General features: G+C 39.3%; 1 protein-coding gene across 1 annotated transcript in view; it reads right to left on the bottom strand.

Moving 5' to 3' along the window:
• Positions 1 to 2,192: 2,192 nt before the first annotated feature.
• The window catches only part of LOC107227284 (WD repeat-containing protein 48), a 503,573-nt gene continuing 490,053 nt past the window's right edge, over positions 2,193 to 15,712 (bottom strand). Inside the window, exon 12 of the transcript XR_006904708.1 lies at positions 2,193 to 2,284. The gene's annotated coding sequence lies outside the window, so the exon portion shown is untranslated. The remainder of the gene's footprint in view (positions 2,285 to 15,712) is intronic.

The raw sequence follows: 15,712 nt of genomic DNA on the forward strand, positions 1-15,712 counted from the left end.
ACAAAAACGTCCGCATTTAAAATTATCAATGATAATTAACACGAAAGCAGCATAACGGGAGGTTAACAAGCATTTTGTTATCATCGGTTGCCAGTGACAACCGTTGTAGCACGGAGGTTAGCGAACGCTCGCGCGTGGCCGATTCGGCCGATCTAGATCCCGCTATTACCGTTGGACGACGCGGCGACGTCGAGATGATGTAGCGCAAAAATTGAAATTCTTTCGAAAATGATCATCGAATCATCCCGATTCCGTCAAAGTGCAGCATTATTGACAAAGGCTTATCACTCTTTTTTTACACAAAAATGATTTGAAGAAACGAACAGAATCCACCCGAATTTTGACAGTGTATTGCTTGTTCGTCGTGAAATTCTAGGTCAGTTTCTTTATATTCTGGAGAACGATGCGCGAAAATTGGTTAATTCTGACACCGTGTATTTATTTTCGTAAGTCAAATATTTCCGCGGCAACAAAGCACATGGGTGGCCGACTTTTCTATGATTCTAGTAGTAACAATGAGCGCAATATTGCCACGACCCAGCGTTATTTTCACGCAATGATCGAACCGGGGACAGTAAACCACGGTTCGAAATTATTTTCGATGAAAATATGCCGTTGCATTTTGGAATTTCGTTGATTGTCCGACAAATTGATACGTAATGCGTAAGAACGAAATGACTCGCATTTGTTTAGAACGAAACCCTTGCATTGCTCTTTACTTCGATACGAAAATCGTACTATTCTTAGCCAGATGACATAAGTATGTACGAAGCACGACAGGCTGAGGTATCGTTGAAGTACGGCAGAAGTATGGCCGATGTTATGACAGAAGTAGAAGCATGAAAGAATAATCGTCAGGTTATGATTCATTTACCTTTTACCTGTGATTTTTCCATTTCGTGGGCGACAAAGACAGTATTTTTTCGTAAATGCGATCGCCACGCTTCAGTTTCCATTTCAATTCAATGACAGTTCGTCAATGACAATAATTAGCAACATAATATTGAGTTTGTAAACCGATGCAGAGATTTGATACTTGATTCTATACAATTCCTTACAGATATGGTAATACAAATGTTTGATTGGTTTTTACATGTGCAATGAAATATTTTGTTTCATTCAAAATATGTACAATGCGTAAATTCGGGAATCCGTTATTTTTTCGGAACGCGCATAGTATTGCACAACAGAATTATGCACCTTCGATACTCCTCTTATGTTAATCCGTCCTCCTCGCTGAAAATTTTTTCAACGAATGCTGAAATTTACAGGGACGCGGGCATAATATTTGCAATGTTGCCCGCTACATTTCATACATTGAATAATGCGTCGTTACTTTTCACTGCGTAATAAATATTCTCCGGCATTGCTTCGTGTTTGCCTTTCCCGGTTGGACTCATCTCTGTCAAGCTATCGTTGTCTAAGATAATTTTGAAGAGTGCTCGGTTCGTTTCTTTCCGACTCTTGTACATAATCTCTGTAACGGCGGTCATTTGCACATTGTCAACCCACACGTCGTACCCTATGCTTAACCGTACTTGATGACAATTTAAAAATGATAATTATCTTATCAAAATTAGTGACAATTTAGTGTAAAAGTATTACAAACAGATCGTTTTCCGCCACTCGGTGCTGTTACTTTCAGGACAATTTGAAAAGTGTTCCATGAATTCGTTTGATTAACGCATTTATTCGTTTCTTTGTTTTAATTGCGACTGTAGTCGCAGTTTCATAATGTAGCTACACAACATTTTGTTGGAGACATTGAATTGATGCATTATTTACTGAAAATTTAATGCATTATGAAACGGACGCAGCATTATTGTAAATGGTGTATTTTTTCACAGATCACGAGTGCACCACCTCGACATACAAGTTTAAATTTCTGAATCGACGTGATCTGAGATACTGTATTCGTGCGTGTACATATAATTATTTTTAATTATTTAATTTATTTATTTATTTATTTATTCATTCATTCATTCATTCATTTAATTATTCATTGATTCATTTATTTATTTATTCATTGATTCATTCATCGATTCATTCATTTATTCATTCGTTCAATCATTCATTTATTTATTTATTCATTTACTTATTTATTCATTTATTTTTTTTTTTCTTTGCGTATGGCCAAATCGGTGGGGAAATCCTTTATGGACCACCCTAGGTAGGGTACCGTCACTCCCAGGAGTGTGGGACTCGCCTTACGGAATACCTACTAAAACCACCACCAAAAACCGTTCCTTGCTGTCGTCCACACCCCACGGAACTGTCGTCGTACCTGTTTTTGAGAATCAAATATCATGATTAGAACAATACGAGGCAAATATTTTGATAAAATTAAATCTCACAAACGGATGTGAACTAGACTTTTCACCATTTTCGTGACACCATTCTCGCGTTACAGAAACGCTGAAACTCAGGTTTATTTGCAATAAGATTCATTAGAGTTCAGTAGTATTCAATACGAGCCTGTAGTAAAAAGAAACTTGTCTCGTATTTCATTTCTGGTCTCGTTCTGTGTTTTCGTCCGCCAAAAGCCATTCCTAGCTGTCGTCCACACCACACGGAACTGTCGTCACATCTGTTTTTGAGAATCAAATATGAGGATTAGAAAAATACGAGTTACATATTTTGATGAAATTAGATTTAACATTTTTGAAACTACAGATGCAGTATAACGTGCATAAAAAACAAAAGAATGTGCACTCGACATTTTACGATTTTCGTGACACTATTCTCGCATTACAGAAACGCTGAAACTCAAATTTCTTCGCAATAAGAATCAATCATTAGAGTTTTGTAGTGTTTAATATGAGCGTTTAATAGAAAGAAACTTGTCTTGCATTTCATTTCTCGTCTCGTTCTGTGTTATCGTCCGCCAAAAGCCATTCCTAGCTGTCGTCCACACCACACGGAACTGTCGTCGCATCTGTTTTTGAGAATCAAATATGAGGATTAGAAAAATACGAGGCACATGTTTTGATAAAATTAGATTTGACATTTTTGAAACTACAGATGCAGTTTAACGTGCATCAAAAACAAACGAATGTGCACTCGACTTTTTACGATTTTCGTGACACCATTCTTGCATTACAGAAACGCTGAAGCTCAAATTTCTTCGCAATAAGAATCAATCATTAGAGTTTTGTAGTGTTTAATACGAGCGTTTAATAGAAAGAAACTTGTCTTGCGTTTCACGTCTGATTTTGCCAGCTCTTCGTGTCCGCCGATAGCCATACCTTGCTTATCCTCGAGGACCCACGGGACTATCGTCTTACCTATTTTCAACATTAAACAGCACAATAAGAAAAATACGAGGTGCCTTTTTGATGATAAAGATTCCTATGTTATTCAAACATCAGATACAGTTTTGTGTGCGGTAGCAAACAAAGAGAGTTTAGACGTCCCACCACTTCTGTTATATTATTTTCACACATCTGAGGATTTTTTTTTAACCCTCTAAATAACAATAATAATAATTCATGACAGTTTCGCGTTGTCAATCATTGAAGATTTGTCAAAAGAATCATATCTCACATTTCATTCCTGGTTCCGTTGCCTGAGGAGATGCTCGATGTGCCCTCCGTTCTGCTGGACAGTGAGTGCGAGCCGTTTCCGGATCGACCCTCGCACCCGTTGCATCTCCCTAACAGGAATAGCGGCACACGCTTCGGCGATGCGGTGGCGCATGTCGTGTTTTGTTGTGGGGGCCCGTTCGTAGACAATTTCCTTGACTCTACTCCAGAACCAGAAATCACAGACGGTGAGATCTTGTGAGCGCGCTGGCCACCTAACCGGACCTCTCGTACCGATCCAGCGCTTCGGGAACATGGCGTAGGATTGCCTTGTTCGCGTTACTGTTGTGGGCAGGGGCCCCGTCCTGCTGCCACCAAACCTGGTCCATACGGATGGGGTTTCCGTCCATCAGGCGGGGGAGTTCCTCGGTGAGTACGGTCGTGTACTTGGCTGACGTGAGATTTCCGTCGAAGAAAATGGGCCCGAGGATCCTGTCCTGTAATACTCCAACCCAGACGTGGAGCTTCCAACGGTGCTGGTTGTCCTGTTCGACGATCCAGTGTGGGTTTTCCGGAGCCCACCAACGACAGTTCTGCTTGTTGACGAGTTCGAGGTTCGTGAACAGCGCTTCGTCCGTGAAGCACACGTTCCTGAAGAAATCGGGATCCTCCTGCAGACGCTCCAGTCCCCAGCGACAGTACGTCAGTCTTCGTTCGGCATCACCTGGGCACAGCTTTTGCACCGGCTGGTACTAGAACGGACGGTTCAGCTCGCGTGCGATTTTTCTCACAGATTCTCGAGGAACCTCTGTAGGGAATTAATTACTTCTTTTAGAAAGCACGAAGAGACAATTATCGCATTGACCCCTAAATATACGTTGAATTTGTGTCCAGAATTGTCTCGTCTCTAATAAATCTCACCCAACAGAACGAGGTATGACTTGGTAATAAAATTTCGCATCAAACCGACGGGGAAATATCTCGCCGAACTCACGAGTCAATGGATTTTCGGCTTAATTACAATTCACCTGAATGAATGTAAAATAACTTGATTAATGAGAATTAACTGAATCACTAAATATAACTGAAATGTTGAGAATTAACTGAGACACAACTGAATTACGGAAAATTATATTCAAATAACTTTGGGTTCATGCCAGAATTATATGTTTACAGAGAGTAAAAATTAAATAAAAATGTGAAATGAAGTAGAGTTAAGAAAAATAACTTGAATTAATTGGAAATGCGATAGAACGAATTCAAAACTTTTCAACCTCACTTGAATTAGCGTGAATTATCAAGAATTGAAATTTATGAATTGAAACGAATCAAGTTGAATCATATGAATCTACCTCACTTAAAAGAATTGATTTCAAATAAGAAAATTAAGTTAAACTACATTAATTTATTCAGATTAATTCAACTCAAACAATTACCGTGTTGCTCAAATCTCGAATTATTTCCCCCTCGCATGAAACGAACAGTTCAGGTTGCCCGCGCACCATTGATTTTAATGTGAATAACTAAAATACGGTTAATTCTGGTCAGTTGGAAATTTCTGGAAACGCCGGAAGCAATATTTAAAAAATCATCTAATCACCGGGTCGATCTGAAATTGATGAAAACACGAAATTGAATTTTTTAGCGTTCTTACAGATCCTGGAAAAGGTTCGGATATTCTTCACCCCGAAGCGGATACACGGAAAAATGTTGCACTGCAATTGGTGATTTTATAGACACTATTGCGTCAAAAAAATTCAAGAAAACCAATAATAGAGAGTGTTTAAATTAGCGAATTTGGCACGGAATGCCCCATACGTACATCTCAGAATAAATTAAATTGAGAAAAAATATAACGAAGAAAAAAGAAACATACGCAGTGTCCTCGCGAGGCGTCTGAGGCTCCGTCTTCCGTTTTCCTGGACGGCGTGTTCCACCGCTGCTCGGACAGGGCCATCCCGCACCGGCTTGATGCGCTGCTCTCGTGCCCGCTTCAGCACGCCGTGCTCCTGCTCCGTTGCCGCCAGCCTAGAGACGAAGTTTCGCATACTCGAATCATACATTGTTGCAAAGTTTCACAAGCATCGTTTTCTTACAGGAAAAAAATTGACGTAGCCGACAGTTATGTCGAATAAATGTTTAAAATATATTATTCAGGGCAATGCGCGCAAGCTGCATAGAGTTCTAGTGCAAATTAACACGATTATGCAATTCTGAAAATTATTTCATTGCGAACATCGTACCTTCGAAAAGGCTGCCTCGACGGTGGCTGCCCGTCCTCCGGGAATCGCTCTCGGTACATCCTCGCCGATCCTGTACAGTTGTTCCCGGTCTCCGCCAGTATCCGATGCATCCTGGTCGTCCGCACGTCCCTGTCCATCTTAATCTCTAATTTTCTAGTACAACTATTCTAACAATACAGCTACAGTAAATCAACGTTGGTAAGATAAGTGGTAAAATAAAAATATTCTTCAACAGCTAACTACGCTACAGTTAAACGTGTAAAATTAACAATTCTCACAACACTTCACGGTAACTTAACGATTATAAACGTAATGCGAATACTTAAACGATTAAAACTACGGGTAATGCTACGAATAAACGTGGTAATAATATGGATTTTGGCGAAGTTTTGGTTGAAACTCTGATATTGGCTGGTGACGCTTCGAGCGAATCTTAGCGTCTGTTTGCTGAAATTAGCGCGAAACAATGCCAGATCTTCGATTGTCATTTAATACGCCTGACGCGTCGAGCTGCGTCCGTTAGTTACAACAATTACGATATCGTACGATCCCGAATGTATTCATTTGTTATTACACGCTGCTGTCCGACAGTTCGTGAAATAACCAACAGACGCAGCTCGGCGCGTCAGGCGTAGTAAATGACAATCGAAGATCTGGCATTGTTTCGAGCTAATTTCAGCAAACAGACGCTAAGATTCGCTCGAAGCGTCACCAGCCAATATCAGAGTTTCAACCAAAACTTCGCCAAAATCCATATTATTACCACGTTTATTCGTAGCATTACCCGTAGTTTCAATCGTTTAAATATTCGCATTACGTTTATAATCGTTAAGTTACCGTGAAGTGTTGTGAGAATTGTTAATTTTACACGTTTAACTGTAGCGTAGTTAGCTGTTGAAGAATATTTTTATTTTACCACTAATCTTACCAACGTTGATTTACTGTAGCTGTATTGTTAGAATAGTTGTACTAGAAAATTAGAGATTAAGATGGACAGGGACGTGCGGACGACCAGGATGCATCGGATACTGGCGGAGACCGGGAACAACTGTACAGGATCGGCGAGGATGTACCGAGAGCGATTCCCGGAGGACGGGCAGCCACCGTCGAGGCAGCCTTTTCGAAGGTACGATGTTCGCAATGAAATAATTTTCAGAATTGCATAATCGTGTTAATTTGCACTAGAACTCTATGCAGCTTGCGCGCATTGCCCTGAATAATATATTTTAAACATTTATTCGACATAACTGTCGGCTACGTCAATTTTTTTCCTGTAAGAAACCGATGCTTGTGAAACTTTGCAACAATGTATGATTCGAGTATGCGAAACTTCGTCTCTAGGCTGGCGGCAACGGAGCAGGAGCACGGCGTGCTGAAGCGGGCACGAGAGCAGCGCATCAAGCCGGTGCGGGATGGCCCTGTCCGAGCAGCGGTGGAACACGCCGTCCAGGAAAACGGAAGACGGAGCCTCAGACGCCTCGCGAGGACACTGCGTATGTTTCTTTTTTCTTCGTTATATTTTTTCTCAATTTAATTTATTCTGAGATGTACGTATGGGGCATTCCGTGCCAAATTCGCTAATTTAAACACTCTCTATTATTGGTTTTCTTGAATTTTTTTGACGCAATAGTGTCTATAAAATCACCAATTGCAGTGCAACATTTTTCCGTGTATCCGCTTCGGGGTGAAGAATATCCGAACCTTTTCCAGGATCTGTAAGAACGCTAAAAAATTCAATTTCGTGTTTTCATCAATTTCAGATCGACCCGGTGATTAGATGATTTTTTAAATATTGCTTCCGGCGTTTCCAGAAATTTCCAACTGACCAGAATTAACCGTATTTTAGTTATTCACATTAAAATCAATGGTGCGCGGGCAACCTGAACTGTTCGTTTCATGCGAGGGGGAAATAATTCGAGATTTGAGCAACACGGTAATTGTTTGAGTTGAATTAATCTGAATAAATTAATGTAGTTTAACTTAATTTTCTTATTTGAAATCAATTCTTTTAAGTGAGGTAGATTCATATGATTCAACTTGATTCGTTTCAATTCATAAATTTCAATTCTTGATAATTCACGCTAATTCAAGTGAGGTTGAAAAGTTTTGAATTCGTTCTATCGCATTTCCAATTAATTCAAGTTATTTTTCTTAACTCTACTTCATTTCACATTTTTATTTAATTTTTACTCTCTGTAAACATATAATTCTGGCATGAACCCAAAGTTATTTGAATATAATTTTCCGTAATTCAGTTGTGTCTCAGTTAATTCTCAACATTTCAGTTATATTTAGTGATTCAGTTAATTCTCATTAATCAAGTTATTTTACATTCATTCAGGTGAATTGTAATTAAGCCGAAAATCCATTGACTCGTGAGTTCGGCGAGATATTTCCCCGTCGGTTTGATGCGAAATTTTATTACCAAGTCATACCTCGTTCTGTTGGGTGAGATTTATTAGAGACGAGACAATTCTGGACACAAATTCAACGTATATTTAGGGGTCAATGCGATAATTGTCTCTTCGTGCTTTCTAAAAGAAGTAATTAATTCCCTACAGAGGTTCCTCGAGAATCTGTGAGAAAAATCGCACGCGAGCTGAACCGTCCGTTCTAGTACCAGCCGGTGCAAAAGCTGTGCCCAGGTGATGCCGAACGAAGACTGACGTACTGTCGCTGGGGACTGGAGCGTCTGCAGGACGATCCCGATTTCTTCAGGAACGTGTGCTTCACGGACGAAGCGCTGTTCACGAACCTCGAACTCGTCAACAAGCAGAACTGTCGTTGGTGGGCTCCGGAAAACCCACACTGGATCGTCGAACAGGACAACCAGCACCGTTGGAAGCTCCACGTCTGGGTTGGAGTATTACAGGACAGGATCCTCGGGCCCATTTTCCTCGACGGAAATCTCACGTCAGCCAAGTACACGACCGTACTCACCGAGGAACTCCCCCGCCTGATGGACGGAAACCCCATCCGTATGGACCAGGTTTGGTGGCAGCAGGACGGGGCCCCTGCCCACAACAGTAACGCGAACAAGGCAATCCTACGCCATGTTCCCGAAGCGCTGGATCGGTACGAGAGGTCCGGTTAGGTGGCCAGCGCGCTCACAAGATCTCACCGTCTGTGATTTCTGGTTCTGGAGTAGAGTCAAGGAAATTGTCTACGAACGGGCCCCCACAACAAAACACGACATGCGCCACCGCATCGCCGAAGCGTGTGCCGCTATTCCTGTTAGGGAGATGCAACGGGTGCGAGGGTCGATCCGGAAACGGCTCGCACTCACTGTCCAGCAGAACGGAGGGCACATCGAGCATCTCCTCAGGCAACGGAACCAGGAATGAAATGTGAGATATGATTCTTTTGACAAATCTTCAATGATTGACAACGCGAAACTGTCATGAATTATTATTATTGTTATTTAGAGGGTTAAAAAAAAATCCTCAGATGTGTGAAAATAATATAACAGAAGTGGTGGGACGTCTAAACTCTCTTTGTTTGCTACCGCACACAAAACTGTATCTGATGTTTGAATAACATAGGAATCTTTATCATCAAAAAGGCACCTCGTATTTTTCTTATTGTGCTGTTTAATGTTGAAAATAGGTAAGACGATAGTCCCGTGGGTCCTCGAGGATAAGCAAGGTATGGCTATCGGCGGACACGAAGAGCTGGCAAAATCAGACGTGAAACGCAAGACAAGTTTCTTTCTATTAAACGCTCGTATTAAACACTACAAAACTCTAATGATTGATTCTTATTGCGAAGAAATTTGAGCTTCAGCGTTTCTGTAATGCAAGAATGGTGTCACGAAAATCGTAAAAAGTCGAGTGCACATTCGTTTGTTTTTGATGCACGTTAAACTGCATCTGTAGTTTCAAAAATGTCAAATCTAATTTTATCAAAACATGTGCCTCGTATTTTTCTAATCCTCATATTTGATTCTCAAAAACAGATGCGACGACAGTTCCGTGTGGTGTGGACGACAGCTAGGAATGGCTTTTGGCGGACGATAACACAGAACGAGACGAGAAATGAAATGCAAGACAAGTTTCTTTCTATTAAACGCTCATATTAAACACTACAAAACTCTAATGATTGATTCTTATTGCGAAGAAATTTGAGTTTCAGCGTTTCTGTAATGCGAGAATAGTGTCACGAAAATCGTAAAATGTCGAGTGCACATTCTTTTGTTTTTTATGCACGTTATACTGCATCTGTAGTTTCAAAAATGTTAAATCTAATTTCATCAAAATATGTAACTCGTATTTTTCTAATCCTCATATTTGATTCTCAAAAACAGATGTGACGACAGTTCCGTGTGGTGTGGACGACAGCTAGGAATGGCTTTTGGCGGACGAAAACACAGAACGAGACCAGAAATGAAATACGAGACAAGTTTCTTTTTACTACAGGCTCGTATTGAATACTACTGAACTCTAATGAATCTTATTGCAAATAAACCTGAGTTTCAGCGTTTCTGTAACGCGAGAATGGTGTCACGAAAATGGTGAAAAGTCTAGTTCACATCCGTTTGTGAGATTTAATTTTATCAAAATATTTGCCTCGTATTGTTCTAATCATGATATTTGATTCTCAAAAACAGGTACGACGACAGTTCCGTGGGGTGTGGACGACAGCAAGGAACGGTTTTTGGTGGTGGTTTTAGTAGGTATTCCGTAAGGCGAGTCCCACACTCCTGGGAGTGACGGTACCCTACCTAGGGTGGTCCATAAAGGATTTCCCCACCGATTTGGCCATACGCAAAGAAAAAAAAAAATAAATGAATAAATAAGTAAATGAATAAATAAATAAATGAATGATTGAACGAATGAATAAATGAATGAATCGATGAATGAATCAATGAATAAATAAATAAATGAATCAATGAATAATTAAATGAATGAATGAATGAATGAATAAATAAATAAATAAATAAATTAAATAATTAAAAATAATTATATGTACACGCACGAATACAGTATCTCAGATCACGTCGATTCAGAAATTTAAACTTGTATGTCGAGGTGGTGCACTCGTGATCTGTGAAAAAATACACCATTTACAATAATGCTGCGTCCGTTTCATAATGCATTAAATTTTCAGTAAATAATGCATCAATTCAATGTCTCCAACAAAATGTTGTGTAGCTACATTATGAAACTGCGACTACAGTCGCAATTAAAACAAAGAAACGAATAAATGCGTTAATCAAACGAATTCATGGAACACTTTTCAAATTGTCCTGAAAGTAACAGCACCGAGTGGCGGAAAACGATCTGTTTGTAATACTTTTACACTAAATTGTCACTAATTTTGATAAGATAATTATCATTTTTAAATTGTCATCAAGTACGGTTAAGCATAGGGTACGACGTGTGGGTTGACAATGTGCAAATGACCGCCGTTACAGAGATTATGTACAAGAGTCGGAAAGAAACGAACCGAGCACTCTTCAAAATTATCTTAGACAACGATAGCTTGACAGAGATGAGTCCAACCGGGAAAGGCAAACACGAAGCAATGCCGGAGAATATTTATTACGCAGTGAAAAGTAACGACGCATTATTCAATGTATGAAATGTAGCGGGCAACATTGCAAATATTATGCCCGCGTCCCTGTAAATTTCAGCATTCGTTGAAAAAATTTTCAGCGAGGAGGACGGATTAACATAAGAGGAGTATCGAAGGTGCATAATTCTGTTGTGCAATACTATGCGCGTTCCGAAAAAATAACGGATTCCCGAATTTACGCATTGTACATATTTTGAATGAAACAAAATATTTCATTGCACATGTAAAAACCAATCAAACATTTGTATTACCATATCTGTAAGGAATTGTATAGAATCAAGTATCAAATCTCTGCATCGGTTTACAAACTCAATATTATGTTGCTAATTATTGTCATTGACGAACTGTCATTGAATTGAAATGGAAACTGAAGCGTGGCGATCGCATTTACGAAAAAATACTGTCTTTGTCGCCCACGAAATGGAAAAATCACAGGTAAAAGGTAAATGAATCATAACCTGACGATTATTCTTTCATGCTTCTACTTCTGTCATAACATCGGCCATACTTCTGCCGTACTTCAACGATACCTCAGCCTGTCGTGCTTCGTACATACTTATGTCATCTGGCTAAGAATAGTACGATTTTCGTATCGAAGTAAAGAGCAATGCAAGGGTTTCGTTCTAAACAAATGCGAGTCATTTCGTTCTTACGCATTACGTATCAATTTGTCGGACAATCAACGAAATTCCAAAATGCAACGGCATATTTTCATCGAAAATAATTTCGAACCGTGGTTTACTGTCCCCGGTTCGATCATTGCGTGAAAATAACGCTGGGTCGTGGCAATATTGCGCTCATTGTTACTACTAGAATCACAGAAAAGTCGGCCACCCATGTGCTTTGTTGCCGCGGAAATATTCGACGTACGAAAGTAAATACACGGTGTCAGAATTAACCAATTTTCGCCCATCGTTCTCCAGAATATAAACAAACTGACCTAGAATTTTGCGATGAACAAGCAATACACTGTCAAAATTCGGGTGGATTCTGTTCGTTTCTTCAAATCATTTTTGTGTAAAATAAGAGTGATAAGCCTTTGTCAATAATGCTGCACTTTGACAAAATCGGGATGATTCGATGATCATTTTCGAAAGAATTTCAATTTTTGCGCTACATCATCTCGACGTCGCCGCGTCGGCAAACGGTAATAGCGGGATCTTGATCGGCCGGATCGGCGACGCGCGAGCGTTCGCTAACCTCCGTGCTACAACGGTTGTCACTGGCAACCGATGATAACAAAATGCTTGTTAACCTCCCGTTATGCTGCTTTCGTGTTAATTATCATTGATAATTTTAAATACGGACGTTTTTGTCACGCTTCTCTCAATGCAGATATTTTCAAACTACTAATCTTGCTGCTCGCCGAGCTGCAAACAGAGAAAGTCAGTCCAACGAAATTCATCGCGCAGAATCGTCAATGACATATCGTATACCGCTACCTGGACTCGGGTGAAGTTGGCGCTGGTCGATTTTGCCAGATATTTCAATTCCACCTGTTCCGCCAGTTAGTACCGAATTTTCGACAAAAAGTTCGAATTTTGAGATTTATTTCCGGGTGATTGGTTTGACGAATCCCGGAAAATTTTTGATATCCGCACTCAGGATTTTGCGCATTGTCAGAAAAAAAAATTAAACCCTATTTTTGGTCCCGAAATCGAAAATTTTCTTTTCGCGCGCAAAAATGGTTGTTTCTAAAAAAATTTCGACTTTGCCATCGGAGAGATCGTCGCAAATCTTTTGAAAATCATGCAAAAAATTTCTCAAATTATCACACGGCTAGATTTTGGAGGGGGGTGGCCACCTTATCGTGGTCACCCTGTATATATATACAGGGTGTCCCTAAATTGAGGGACACGGACCAGCCAGCGTGATACCTGACTGAAATGCAACCGAGAATTTCTTTACCGAAAGGTCGTCCGACGCATAGTTTTTGAATTATAAGCGATATCGTTAGGCCAATCAGAGTGCACCATTTCATCTGGATTTGCCGCCACGGAAATCGCTGTTTTGTTCCCTGGGTGAATTATTATTATTCGGTTACAAAGTAAATATCGGCACCTCCCCTCACTCGCTGTTGTACCCCTTCTCGAGCGCTGACCTCGGTATTGTTGCCGCGGCACACGCTGCCGGCCGCACACCCACGGACGCACACTCGTGTGTGTGAAAATAAGCGAATGCCCAGCTACACAATACTACGAAACACGCATCTACGAGTGAAAATCAAAATAAATCTCGAAATTAATCAGCGGATTTGAGATTTAATGTTATAAAACACTTCCAATCATCGTTGTATGCATAAAAGTAGAGATTTTAGATGATTGATATGCCGTCAGGATTCATAATTAGTCATTCAATCAATCTGAATTATGCTTTCCGAACATTTTTTGTGTCTTTGCAACATAACTTTTCCACTAGTTTGAAATTCATCATTGACATCCGATTTTTCAATAATGCGAGGAAACAACAACTCGCTGAATTGACGTGTCAATAGGTTTGTGAATCAATTACAATTCACCTGAGTTAACACAAAATAACTGAATAAATGAGAATTCACTGAATCACTAAAAATGATAACTGAAATCATGAGAATAATTTGAGATATAACTGAATTAGGAAGAGTTGTAATAAGTCAAGTTACTTTGAATAACTTTAGATTCGTGCCAAAATTTTATGTTTAGAGAGAAAAATAATTAAATTCAAATAAAAAAGTAATTTTAAATCAAGAAGAAGAAAATTTCCAAATACCTGAATTCAAATGAAGCAATTTGAATATAATAAATCTATCCGAATTTGAGAAAAAATAACAATTATTATTCTGACCAGAAAAATGAAGTCGAATTACATGAATAAATTCAATTAATTCAACTCAAAAAAATATGGTGTCATTCAAATTCCCAGTTATTCCCTCGTCGATTCAATGTGGGTCTGGAGTGACAAGTAACGTTGAAATTGTTGAGATCAATGCTAGTGATGGCCACTTATCTGAGAATAATCGATGTATCGATTAATCGATTTCAACAAAATAATCGGACACGGCTCGATTGAATTGGTAAAAATTAATCGATTTGGTAAATTTCTGCGTGTAGTCTTAATATCAGCAGAGATATTTTGATAATTCATAGTTTTATTCAAAATATTTTGGTCCAAATAAGAATTATTATTTTTCCTTAAATTCGGATAGATTTATTAAATTCAAATTGCTTCATTTGAATTCAGGTATTCGGAAATTTTCTTCTTCTCGATTTAAAATTACTTTGTTATTTGAATTTAATTATTTTTCTTGCTAAACATAAAATTTTGGCACGAATCTAAAGTTATTCAAAGTAACTTGACTTATTACAACTCTTCCCAATTCAGTTATATCTCAAATAATTCTCATGATTTCAGTTATCATTTTTAGTGATTCAGTGAATTCTCATTTATTCAGTTATTTTGTGTTAACACAGGTGAATTGTAATTGATTTACAAACCTATTGACACGTCAATTCAGCGAGTTGTTGTTTCCTCGCATTATTGAAAAATCGGATGTCAATGATGAATTTCAAAATAGTGGAAAAGTTATGTTGCAAAGACACAAAAAATGTTCGGAAAACATAATTCAGATTGATTGAATGATTAATTATGAACCCTAACGGCATATCAACCGTCTAAAATCTCTAGTTTTATGCATACATCGATGATTGGAAGTGTTTTATAACATTAAATCTCAAATCCGCTGATTTATTTCGAGATTTATTTTCATTTTCACTCGTAGATGCGTGTTTCGTAGTATTGTGTAGCGGGGCATTCGCTTATTTTCACACACACGAGTGTGCGTCCGTGGGTGTGCGGCCGGCAGCGTGTGCCGCGGCAACAATACCGAGGTCAGCGCTCGAGAAGGGGTACAACAGCGAGTGAGGGGAGGTGCCGATATTTACTTTGTAACCGAATAATAATAATTCACCCAGCGAACAAAACAGCAATTTCCGTGGCGGCAAATCCAGATGAAATGGTGCACTCTGATTGGCCTAACGATATCGCTTATAATTCAAAAACTATGCGTCGGACGACCTTCCGGTAAAGAAATTCTCGGTTGCATTTCAGTCAGGTATCACGCTGGCTGGTCCGTGTCCCTCAATTTAGGGACACCCTGTATATAATAACCATAAAACATTATTCGTTCAAATTATTCCGTACAGCAATGATCATCTATCGACAGGTAGTTTTTTTGATTTGGGTTTTCAAATACGACGAACCTTGCGAATGAACACAAAAAAAGCAGCATTTTACTTGTGCAAAACGGGAGCGTTGTTGCTCGAACGGTTCTCACATTTTAGACATTTGGATTTTATAGTGCCATCACACACGAAAAACACACGATGCTTTTGAGAA

Source organism: Neodiprion lecontei, chromosome 5, assembly GCF_021901455.1.
Source record: "Neodiprion lecontei isolate iyNeoLeco1 chromosome 5, iyNeoLeco1.1, whole genome shotgun sequence".
NCBI lineage: Eukaryota > Metazoa > Arthropoda > Insecta > Hymenoptera > Diprionidae > Neodiprion > Neodiprion lecontei.